The 12,868-nt window shown below is 45.7% G+C and overlaps 1 pseudogene; it reads right to left on the bottom strand.

Annotated features, from left to right (window-relative positions):
* Positions 1-635: 635 nt before the first annotated feature.
* LOC127317935 (uncharacterized) lies at positions 636-4,642 on the bottom strand (annotated as a pseudogene).
* Between the last annotated feature and the right edge of the window lie 8,226 nt (positions 4,643-12,868).

The raw sequence follows: 12,868 nt of genomic DNA, 5'->3' as shown, positions 1-12,868 counted from the left end.
ATCGCCGGCCTCGCTACCGATTGCACCGGTGCTTCGAGTGGGTGAGAGAGGAGGCGACAACTGTGGGTGAGAGAGGGGCACACTAGTGCCTATTTAAACACCGGAGGTATGCGAGGAGGCGGTCACACGCATTAGCGTCGCCGCATGGGGAAGCCGGAACGATGACGGGACGCCTTGCCTGCTGTTGCCTGGGGAACTATCACCACATTAATCAAAGTTGACCGGTGGTTGGCTGGCATTAAATTAAGTTGACCAGCTCTTGTGCCAATGACATGGCTGGCCCGCTGTCGGTAAACAATGTGGCGTCGGCAGCGACTTATGTCCAGTGCTCCCGCAACGCCTGATGGGGGGGCGCCTGAGTAAAGAGATAAATTTCGGTACCCACCAAAATTTCCGAAAGTTCGGTAATTTCGGAAAACATTTTGGGATTTCGGTATTTATAATTTGAACACAATTTATGCAAAATTTACATGAAATCTTCTAGACAAAAAAAAAGGTCATAGAGTCGATCGAGTCACATGCATGCTTGGTAAGTAGCACCGGAATATCAAATTGTGATGTGGTATGATTGCATTTGTGGTAACAAATCAATCTAAATCTCTGTCATGATTTTCCTACCATGTGAATTGCCCAGAATACTCCCTTAAATTAAGGACTAGTAAATTGTACCTTAAAAGACCTCTTTACATAATACCGACTCGGTTACATATCGTAACATGTAGAATACGTAGGCTATACAAACTCTAACAGCGTGGCCGCCCATGAACTCTAGACACCTGAGTTGTCCATCTCCACACAATTGTGTCCGGCTGGGAGAGGAGTTACACTTGCTACATGGCCCATATATTCTATGATGCCCAACAAAAATAGAATTACTGTAATTATTTTACAGATGCGTTGACAACTAAGGTAGCCTAAATTTATTCTGAACTAAACAAGCCAAAGATGCTATATCTACAATTTTTAACATGTAACTTCAGATAACAAGATCTCGGTAAACTTTCAGCATACTTGGCCTTTCTTTAGGTGAAAGAAGCAGACAGTCAAATGCCACAGAGATGCTCCGCTTCACGTCTTTTGCTTCATCAGTTTCAGGTTGCGGAAGTTGTTTATCCAAAATTTCTTCCAGGAGAAATTGGTCACCCAACGAAGAAAGAAAATTCTGCACGTCTCCTGGATGTTTGCCCATCAGCACCTCAAGCACCACAACACCAAAGCTATATACGTCACATTTCTCCGTAACTACAGATGTGTAGGAAAATTCTGCATCCACCATACGAACACAAGAATTAGGAGCGTGCATTAATGCAGATCATTCCTATCAAAACAATTTATTAGAGGATATAGTATTGTACTGAATAAACTTACCAGGTGCTATGTAGCCATACGTCCCTGCTAGTGCACTCCAATTCGATGAATCCGGTTTTAACATTCTTGCAATACGAAATCCGAGACAAATGCTTTGTAGTCAACATCTAGCAAGATGTTTCTGCTTGTGATGTCTCGATGAATTATGGGTGGCTGAACATCATGATGAAGATAAGTGATTGCTTGAGCCACATCTCTTATAAGAGTTATCCTTCTTTGCCAATGGAACTGGACTGCTTGTTCTTCATTGCCTAAGATAGAAGCTAGATTTCCTTTAGCTATAAACTGGCATACAAGGAATCGGTACCCTGGATGTGAACAATATCCATATAACTTTACTATGCTGCGTTGGCGAATTTTTGTTAGCATTTCAATCTCGTGCTGGAATCTTTCTTCATCATGTGCCTCATCATTTCCTGCATGGAGTTTTTTTACTGCAACCACTTGTTCATCTTGAAGTTCTGCTTTATAAACACGACCATATGATCCTTCTCCAATGCAATGCTTCTCATCAAAATTTTCAGTTGCATTGATAATATCCTCAAATGCCATTCTACCATCAAAGTTCCAAACAGAGAACACATCCCTTTTGTTCATGTCATCAGATTGTTTGGATACTTCCTTGCGGCAAACAAAACAAGCAATTACACCAACTGCTATTGCAATAGTAGTGACAAACATAGGAAGACCGGCCAATAGTATGAAATTTTGATGCTTTTGCCTATGATCAACTAGGGGAAAATCACAAGGAGACAAACCAACAAGGTCTCCACAAAGACCATTGTTGTGGAGAAACCATTCAGCGGATGCATTGTGGAACCCTTTTGGTACAGAACCTTCTAGGAAGTTGTATGATACATCAAACACTGATAAGCTTTGCATGCTTGCAAGTGAGACAGGGATGGCACCACTGAATTGATTGTGTGAGAAGTTTACAAACATCAACAACACTAGCTTGCTAAGTTCTGGTGGTATTGGTCCACTGAGACTATTCATACTAAGATCAAGCATGCTTTGCAGGGAAGTTAAATGTCCCAAATTAACCGGCAGATTTCCACTAAGGTTGTTGTTATCCATTTGTAATAACTGTAGTTTCACACAATTTCCAATCTCTTTTGGTATTTTACCACTCAATAGGTTGTCTGACAAATAAATAATCTCAAGATTGCTAAGCTGCCCAATTTGCTTAGGAATCGGGCCAAATAGTTGATTGTTTCTTAAATTCATCCAGTACATGCTCATCAAATTGCCAATTTCTGGTGGTATCTCACCGGTCAACCTATTGGAATGAAGTAGGAGCCTTCCAAGATTTTCTAGCTCCCCAAGCTCAGAAGGTATATTGCCTTCTATCATGTTGTTTGCAAAACTAATACTTGTCAAGTTTTGACATGAGCCCCACTTTGGCGAGAGCTGGCCTGCAAACCGGTTTGAAGATAAATTGATATCAATGAGATGTGGATACACCCCAAATGCTTCAGATATGTCTCCCTCAATCTGATTATGGCTGATTTCGAGGGATGTTAGTGAACTGCAATCCCTCAAACCTTTGGGAACAGGACCATCCAGACTGTTCTTAAAAACTCGAAAAATCTGTAGTTTTTTACTTTGGCACAAATCTGGCAAGCGCCCAATCAAATAGTTGTCATTCAGTGCAATGATGACCAAATTGGTAAGGTTGGAGAGTACCGAAGGAATAGGTCCGGAGAGCTGGTTCATGAATAGTCGCATATCTGTCATTCTCACCAGTCTTCCAAAACTCTGAGGGATTGAGCCGGACAATTGGTTTTCATAGACGTGAAGTAATTCTAAATTTGCCAGATTTCCAAACTCAGTCGGCAATTCCCCAGAGAGAATATTGCTATTTATTGCTATTTGACGAAGTGAAGAAATGTTCCCTAAACTTGGCGGTACTGATCCCGCTATGAAATTTTCTGTGAGGTAGAGTTTTTCCAGATTCACGAGTTTTCCAAACTCATGAGGGATGGATCCAGTAAGGAGGTTACTCCAAACAGAAAAAAAGGTCATCAAAGTAAGATTTCCAGCAACACTAGAAGGAATGGAGCCGGTCAAACGATTCTCTGAAAAATCCAGCTCAGTCAAGCTCGAGATCCTCGCAAGCTCTACCCGGATCGGACCAGTGAGCTGATTTATATATATGTACATGACCTTGAGCATTGTGAGGTTTCCGAGGGAGGGCGGAATTGTGCCGTCCAGATTGTTTTTGTGCAAGTATAGTTCTTGTAGATTTTGGACTTGTCCTAGCGCTTCAGGTATGGGTCCTGACAGACGATTTCCACAGAGGCCAAGATAGTAGAGATTCGTTAGGTTTGTAAGGGAGGAAGGTATTTGGCCAGAGAGGATATTGTAACTCAATTCCATCTTCCTTATGTTTTGAAGCTGTCCGAGATGCCATGGTATGTTACCTGAGAGCCTATTCCCATTCATATAAAGAAAAACAAGTCTTGAGAGATTAGCCAAGGCAGGAGGGATTTGGCCGGTCAGATTGTTGAACGAGAGGTCAATGTGTGTGAGCCTCGCCAGGTTGCAAATTGATTCAGGTATTTGCGCACCAAGCTGATCACCGGAGAAGTTGAGGCTGGAAAGCATGGACAGAGAACTGATGCCAGGAGGGATGGCACCAGAGAGATGGAAGTTATTGCTGAGGTCGAGGTTGACGAGGTATGGGAGTGACTGGAATCTCAGTGCGTCGAGTTGTCCTACAAGGCCAGCGCCACCAAGGGAAATCCCTCGGATGACCTTAGCTGTGGTTCCTCCGCGTGACCGAGTGTCGCCGCAGGTGATGCCGGTCCAGTTGCACGGGTACATGCCGTCATCTCTCCAGGTTCCAAGCTGGTGTTTGGATGAGTACGTGACAGATGATTTCCAGCGGAGAAGTGCCCTGGCTTGAGATCTCAGCGAAGTGCCTCGACGTGGCATGGCATGGCCCTCGGCTTGCCTAGAAGCAAGGAGGAGAAGAAGCAGCAGGACAGACGAGAGAACCAGGCGATGCAGCGGTGGGGGCACCGTGGAATTCGCCATGACCGCACTAGGTGATATGACTGCATACGCCAAGTGATCACGTAAATGAACTGAAGTACTGTTACAAGTCAGGCAGCAAGACGCACTCATGTGAAAGGAAAATACGTGAATAAGGAGATGGAGAGTATAGCGCACCTCCGGTGTCCGGAGCAGAACACGCGTCAGCAGGATTTTGCCGGCTGGTGGTGTCCGTGACAGTGTGTGAGAGCTAGAGGAGCTGTGAAGTGTGAGCTGGGTACTCAGCTGGCCCGGGTTTAAAAACAGATGCCGCCTTACGACCACATACTGGCATCTCATGTCTTAATGTGCGGCTTTGGACCTCACATCTAAGTAAAAGTCCTGCAGCGACCAGCTTGACATTCGGTCTTAAAGTGCGGCTATATGCTATTCTCGCCGAACTTGGACAGAGATGTCTTCCGCGTTGATTCTCGACAGGTTTCACCGCTACCAAACACATCAGCCCTTGTAGTCACTAGCGTAGCCAGGACGACGGGACGCCTCAGGCCACCTTCAGAGCACTGTAGCTACAGTCAACGAAGAAAAACGCAGCCACGCCCCGGGCCATGGCCGGGGTGGCCTGGGGCCAGTCTCCACGTACCCCTGTTTACTGCTTAAGATTCTCAGTTTGTGCGTATAGTTCTATGTGGTGATCGTGCATGCATGCTTTCAGTCCGTTCAAAAACTAATATCGTGCTTCTTTTGCAGAGATGATTTTTCTTGGACAAATTCGCGTGCCAACAGGTCAAGTGAACTTGTATGTATTCGACATGCACGGCATCAATATTCCCTTTTTTCCACGACTAGCTACGTTGATGGAGAATACAATTTTCAGTAAATCTGATGCTGAAGACATCCTACGTGTAAGGGTGGGTAATTGGGAAGGAGAAGACTACATAGCATGGAACTGGACAGCAAATGGGCTTTTCACAGATCAGCCTATAAATGCAAAAGGTTTGAAGAGTATGTCCTTTTCTATGGCAAGATGGGCGGATCGTCATCTTCTTTAGTCGATTTTCATCGTGGCTCGATGAAACTTGTCAAGCTTAACACACTAGCCAACGCAACCAATAGTCCGAACTGATGAAAAGGGTTAGCCTATTCATGTTAGAGTATATTACGTTTAGTTATATTAGGTAGTTTAAAATTGTACTCCAATTCTATCTCTACTAGGCTTCTTGCCCTTCAAATCTTCTCTACTATATAAACAGCCCAAGAGGCTCAATGTAATCAATCAATTACCGCATATCAATACAATCATATTCCGCAATCTTTCATGGTATCAGAGCGGTTCTTTCCGCGACCTAGGGTTTAGCCACCCACTGCTTCCGCCGCCCCCGGGGAGATCGATCTCCATGATCTCCGCCGGGGGCATCCAATCTCGTAGCTAGGTTTCTCTTTAGATTAGTTTCATAGTTTAGCAATTTTCGATTTAGATATGTTTCTTTCTCTCTCTTTAGCCACCAAATAATCCGATGTACGTCGAGCCATCGTCGCTGGTCATCGCCGACAACTGCATCGTCGCCAACACTCATGGTCATCGTCAACACCAACGGGGATCTTCTTCGACACCGCGACAATCTACGCGGAACCCGGGTTTAATCCCCGGAATATACTTCAACAACTACATCGTCGTCTTCGTCCACCACGACCTCGCCGCCAGAGTTGCAGTCTATTTTTATTTGCACGCCCGTGCTTAATTTTTCTTCTTAAAGCTACTTCGTTTACTCCGACAATCGGCGGACAACTTCTACACACCGACCGATCACGGAGGCCTTCTCTGCTACTTCATCCAATTCTGGCGCGCATGGCTTATGGTGGTCCCTGTCTTCGCACGTCCGGTACTGGCAACACCGGCGCGTGCCTTCGTCCCCGGCGCGCTCCCGAGCCCGGCAAGCTCGACGCGGCGTGTCGACTACTACTTCGACCACAACAACTACGACATCGTCTCCCTCCTTTCGAGCGTCTTCCCGGGCTCAACGACGACAACGACCAAAACACCATCTACCTCAACTACGTTCTCCAAGGCGACTACATCAAACACGGCACCATACACCACGACAAACAATGGCTTCATCGACATCGGCATCAAGGGCTACACCACGTCTTCGGCTTCTTCTCCAGTCGGACCATCCGCGTCACTACCGATCCGATCATGGGGGGGGGTGTTAGAGTATATTACGTTTACTTATATTAGGTAGTTTAAGATTGTACTCCAATTCTATCTCTACTAGGCTTCTTGCCCTCCAAGTCATCTCTACTATATAAACAGCCCAAGAGGCTCAATGTAATCAATCAATTACCGCATATCAATACAATCATATTCCGCAATCTTTCAACTTATACACATTAACAACCTCCTCGCGTGTGACAGGAGAAGAGAAAAGTCAATACGTGAAACTCAGAGATAGGCACAAGAGGACTTGTACATGGACAGAGTATGGAGTTGTGCGTTCGGAAAAAAAAAAATCATATTTCACTATGATACTATGTCAAGCTTAATGCACTACCCAATGCAACCAACAGTCTGAAGTTATACACATTAACAAAACTGTGGGGCTCAAATGTCCGAGGGAAGATGAAGATCCATTCTTGGAGATTGGCCCAACGAAGTGTAGGGGTGGGAGCTGAATTATCAAGAAGGAAGATAAAAGGAAATGTTTTGTGTCACTACTGTTGAAGGGAAGAATAAGGATGGCAATGGGTAGGACAGAGCAATCTATACCTAATAATAAAGGAGCTAAGGTTTCTGCCAAAATTTTCGTCCAACATTTTTTTGGACCGTTTTACCCTCCCACCAAATCGCATAATACATCAAGTTGCCACCATACCGATTCGTTCTGCCAGGCTACCGGTTCATCCTTTCCCTCGAGAGGGCCGCGTACAGGGCTACCACTGGGCTTTTTTGGCCAAAAATATCGCAGCGCTGGTTCAGGAAATCAATAGTCCAAAAATATCGCAGCGCTGGTTCACACAGGAAATCAATAGTCCCACCTCGCTCGCATAGAACGAAATCCACCAGTTTATATGCCTAAATCTTCTGGGTTATAACAAGCTGACAAATATCAGCAAAGATGGACGGAACTAAAAGAAGGAAAGGATCACGTCCACATAATTTGGGAACGGACGGGAATTAAAGGAGGAAATTAAAGAAGCAGATTAAAGGAGGAAATTGCACGGAAGAAAGCATCGCATCGCGGGCCTGTGTGTGCGGGTGAGGAGAGCTAAAAGGGGCGGCGCGGCCTGCGGGCGAGGAATTTGAGCAAGGATGAGAGGCGGTCGTGACGGCGACCGGCAGAACTCGAAGGCGGCGCGCTAGGGTACTGAGAGGAGGCGGCGACGTTGACCCTGGCAGGCGGCGCGGGACGAGCGCTGAGGGAGGAGAGCTCGGGGCCTGCGCTTGGTGCGCGGGCAGCCCCGGGGCGAGACGCGGCGGCCTTGAGGACAGAACGGAGGTCGACGGCGGAGCTGAGCGACGTCCGCGCGAGGACATGAGGAGGTCGGGGTTGACGACGTCGGCGCGGGGACGCAGCGGCAGCGCGGTTGGCGGCGGTGAGTAGGCGGAGCCAGCTAAGAGAGGATGGGGACGAGCGGCTCGGGTGGGGTTCTCGGGCACAGACCACAGAGAAAGAGAGGGTGAGGGACCTGAGAGGAAAAGGGAAGAAGCTGGGGGGTGAAAAGAGGCCGGCGGCGGGGCTGTGGGGTGCAAAACAGCCAGGAGGCTGTCGGTGGGGGCTAGGGTTTGGCCCGGGGTGGGCTGTGCTGGGTTGTTGGGCCGCCGGCTGGGCTGGGTCTGGCCTGGCCAGGTTGGAGAGCTCCTCTCCCCTGTTTTTTTTAATAAAACCTTTTTCCTGTTTTTATTTTCTGCTTTGTTTTAAAGCCATTTAACATAGTTTTAATATAGGAAATAACTAGAGAAAAATCGGTTTTTATTTCGGCTGTGGATGGGGCCAAAAAAAATAACAAACACACCTACCTGATGCGTGCAAGAGGAATAAATTGACTTCAACTATCCTTGAATCGGCTATAAGCTGCAGGTTAACTTGCAAAATCCGTACCTGCCCAGTTTTAGCATTGCTGACATTTGTACACAATGTCTATTGGTTGAGGTCGGATTTTTTTTCCCACTAATTTAAGAAGCTTAGGCTAGGTGAATATAATTAGGTCTTTTTTTGTTATTTCTTGAAACAAGTTGAAGTTTTTTTTCACCGTTAAGATTAGATGCAATTTAATAGGAAAACGTGCAAATAAATAGGAAAAAACTTTATTATCTTACAAAATAAAAATAAGATTGAACAAAAATACTAATTTTATTTAATCAAAATTGTATTCGAACCTGGTCGCTAAACTTTAAAACAAAAATCTATTCAATATATAAAATTCAGTTGAGTATTTATCACATCCACAACACAGATACTATTTATCCCGGTGCAACGCACGGGCATTTGTGCTAGTATCATACTCATATCCGTATAGTTAGTGGATACAAAATTTTACCCCTACCCGTCCCACGGGTATGAAACTTTACCCATACCCATACCCGGCGGTACCCGTACCCATTGGTACCTAGCGGCTAGATCAAATAGTACACAAGTTATTCACAATTCTACATTCACCGATAGCACATTTGACAAGAAAATCAACTATCTCAATTCAATAACAGGTAGTTGAGTATCAGACAATTATTTTAATTTAGAAATCACAGTTCCGAACTCAAAACTCGTAAGTCAACAAGAGTAGACGAGTCACGTGACAAATTAACAATTGATGACAACTGATGGCTGCTCCGCTGCATAGGTCGGAGCTCCACAGGTAAGGTCCACATGTCAGTATAAATGAGTAGGGTATGAGTATATGCACAGGTATAATGCTATACGCATGCCCTACTCATGACTTAACGAGTAGGACGTGGGTACTAGCCATGGGTATAAAAAGTGTGCGTAACCCTGCCCATGCGGGTACGGTACTGTAGGTACCCTTACCCGTGGGTAACTATTGCCATCCTTAAGAAATATTTGCACATTGTTTCTGAGAGTGTGCATATGCGAAGGAGATATGGTTGGAACTGGAGCATATCAAAAAGAAATGGCCACGTCTTGTGGAGAAAAGGAGAGACGCACTCGAACCTGAGTTTGGATGCTTGATGTGTTCAATTGTTTGAAAGAAGATACAACCTCGCTCCTGATAAGAATGTTATACGAGCTAGGGCAATCATGGAATGAAGCACTTAAAGGGAAACAAATGTTGAATACAAAGGAGATAGCTAGAAGGGTCTATCAGATCCAAGAAGACCACTAGTGGAGAAGAGGCCTTTGGTCCCAAGCCCCTGGGAGCAAATGTCCCCGTTCTGAACCAAACCGGGACTGAAGGTGAGCATTGGTCCCGGTTCGTTTCGCTACCGGGCGACCCCACCTGGCGCCGGTCCGTTTGCGGCCTTTGGTCCCGGTTTGTACTACAAACCGGGACTAAAGGGTCGGTGGCAGGGCGCGGCAGGCCGTGTCAGGCCTCGGGACCCTTTAGTCCCGGTTTGTAGTACAAACCGGGACCAAAGGCCCACCCTTTGGATCCGGTTTGTATTACAAACCGGGACAAAGTCCCCAATCTGCCTATATTTGCCCCTGCCCAAGTGTGAGCCACACTTAGCCATTTTTTCACTTTCTTCACAAGAGGGGTGTATTGCTTTGCTCTCTTCTTCACATGCACAAGAGGTGTTCGATGAAATGCTTAAGAGGATTTGCCACTTGAGTTTACACAAATCAAGCCATACTTAACTTGCTTTTTCCTTCTCCATCGAGGTTAACAACTTTATCCTTTCATCTGTAATTGATAAAATGCATGTGTATATATATATATATATATACATCGTGATGTTCTGATGGTTTTTGATAAGCTTAATTATATCATGCAGATGAATCGGCAATGGATGTACATTGACCGACGCTTTGACGAGTTCACTTCGGGCCTGAGTAATTTTATGGCCGTGGCTGAGGCAAACAAACATGGTGGCTTCATGTATTGTCCATGTGTTGACTGCAAGAATATCGTAAATTACGCTCACTCGAGTACCATTCACGGCCACCTTCTGCGGAACGGTTTCATGCCCAGTTACTATTGTTGGACCAAGCACGGAGAAAGAGGGGGTTATGATGGAAGAGAATGAAGAAGAGGAAGAGGATGATGACGGTTATCCCAATTTCCCTGAATACGGTGATACTGCAGAAGGCAATGAAGACAATGAAGCAGAAGATCAAGAGGCACCAGATGAGCCTGCTGATGATGATCTTGGTCGGGCCATTGCTGATGCAAGGAGAGAATGTGAAACTGAAAAGGAAAGGTTGGCCTTCAACAAGATGATAGAAGATCACAACAAATTGTTATACCCAACTTGCGAAGATGGCCATAAAAAGCTAGGCAGCACATTGGAATTGTTGCAATGGAAGGCGTAGAACGGTGTCACCGACTCAGGATTTGGAAAGTTGCGACAATAATTAAGAGGAAGCTTCCAAGGGGTAACGAATTGCCCGCCAAAGACGTACGAAGCGAAGAAGATTGTCTGCCCTCTAGGATTAGATGTGCAAAAGATACATGCATGCATTAATGACTGCATCCTCTACCGTGGTGAGTACGAGAATTTGGATGCATGTCCGGTGTGCACTGCATTGCGGTATAAGATCAGACGAGATGACCCTGGTGATGTTGAGGGCGAGCGCCCCAGGAAGAGGGTTCCTGCCAAGGTTATGTGGTATGCTCCTATAATACCACGGCTGAAACGCTTGTTCAGAAATAAAGAGCACGCTAGGTTGTTGCGATGGCACAAAGAAGACCGTAAGAAAGACGTGATGTTGAGGCACCCTGCTGATGGATCCCAATGGAGAAAAATCGATAGAGAGTTCCCAAACTTTGCACAGGATGCAAGGAACTTAAGGTTTGGTCTAAGTACAGATGGCATGAATCCTTTTGGAGAGCAGAGCTGCAGCCATAGCACCTGGCCTGTGACTCTTTGTATATATAACCTTCCTCCTTGGTTGTGCATGAAGCGGAAGTTCATTATGATGCTAGTGCTCATACAAGGCCCGAAGCAACCCGGGAACGACATTGATGTGTACCTGAAGCCATTAGTCGAAGAACTTCTACAGCTGTGGTCCATAGCAGGTGTACCTGTGTGGGACGAGCACAAGCAGGAGGAATTTGACCTACGAGCGCTCGCCAGTAACCATCAATGACTGGCCTGCTCTTGGTAACATTTCAGGACAGTCAAACAAGGGATACAATGCATGCACGCACTGTTTACATGAGCTCGAAGGTGATTATTTGGAAAAATGTAAGAAGGTCGTGTACCTGGGGCATCGTCGATTTCTTAGGCATACCCATCCCGTAAGAAAGAAAGGCAAGCATTACAACGGTGAGGCTGATCACCGGAGGAAGCCTCCCCATCGTGATGGTGTTGATATATTTGGTATGGTCAAGGATCTAGATGTAATATTTGGAAAGGGTCCTAGCGGACGGTCTGTTCCGAATGACGCTGCCGGACACGCGCCCATGTGGAAGAAGAAATCTATATTTTGGGATCTACCCTATTGGGAAGTCTTAGAGGTCCGCTCTTCAATCGATGTGATGCATGCTCCAGCTCCGGGGTGTTGTACGTGCCGAGGGTGAGCCGAAAGCCATCGGCGCACATCTCGGCGTAAAATTAGTTAGAAGTACTTGTTAGATAAAAATTTATATGTTAGAAAAAAGTAGTGAAAATTATAGTTAGAAAAAAGTTGTGAAAAGAATATTTGTTAGAAATAAGTTATTCAAATTCAAATATTGAAATTTTAAAAGTTGTGAAAATTATATGTTAGAAATATTTACATGTTAGAATATAAAGTAATATTTGTTAGATAAATTTTATTAGTTAGAAATATTTCTTACTAAAAAAGCATTGACATTATATGTTAGAAATATTTGTTAGTAAAAAAGTAGTGAAGTTTTTTTATTTAGCACAATATCATGTTTTTTTTATTTATGTTTGTACATATATAATTTAGTTTCGTAGCAACGATGCCGCGCCAGCCGCCGCGTCGTGGAGGGTCCATTTTGGAGCAGATGCTGTCGATGGGGGAGGTCCGGGACTGGGCTCCGCCGGGGTGGCACTGGGAGGTGTTATCTTCCGGGGCGCGCACCTTGGTGCGGAATCCGGGTCCCGTCGTCGACCCGGATATTCTCTCGGTGGAGGTCGCGTGGGCCACGGTCGTTTCAGAGGGAGCCAGCCCCGCAGGAGGTGGTAGCTCAGCGCATTATAGAGGAGGACGAGCACGTTCGCCGTTACATGTATGCGTTAGACACCTATTATAGGACCGGATGGTCAGTATTGCAGGGATCTCACATTAGCTATGACCCTGTTACTGTTCCGTGGCTTTGGGTGTTCAGCCGGCGCGGTTCTGCACCCGGTCGGCGCCGTTGAGAGGTTCTAGTAGTGATC

Source organism: Lolium perenne, chromosome 7, assembly GCF_019359855.2.
Source record: "Lolium perenne isolate Kyuss_39 chromosome 7, Kyuss_2.0, whole genome shotgun sequence".
NCBI classification, from domain to species: domain Eukaryota; kingdom Viridiplantae; phylum Streptophyta; class Magnoliopsida; order Poales; family Poaceae; genus Lolium; species Lolium perenne.
This window is presented reverse-complemented; position numbering and strand designations above follow the sequence as displayed.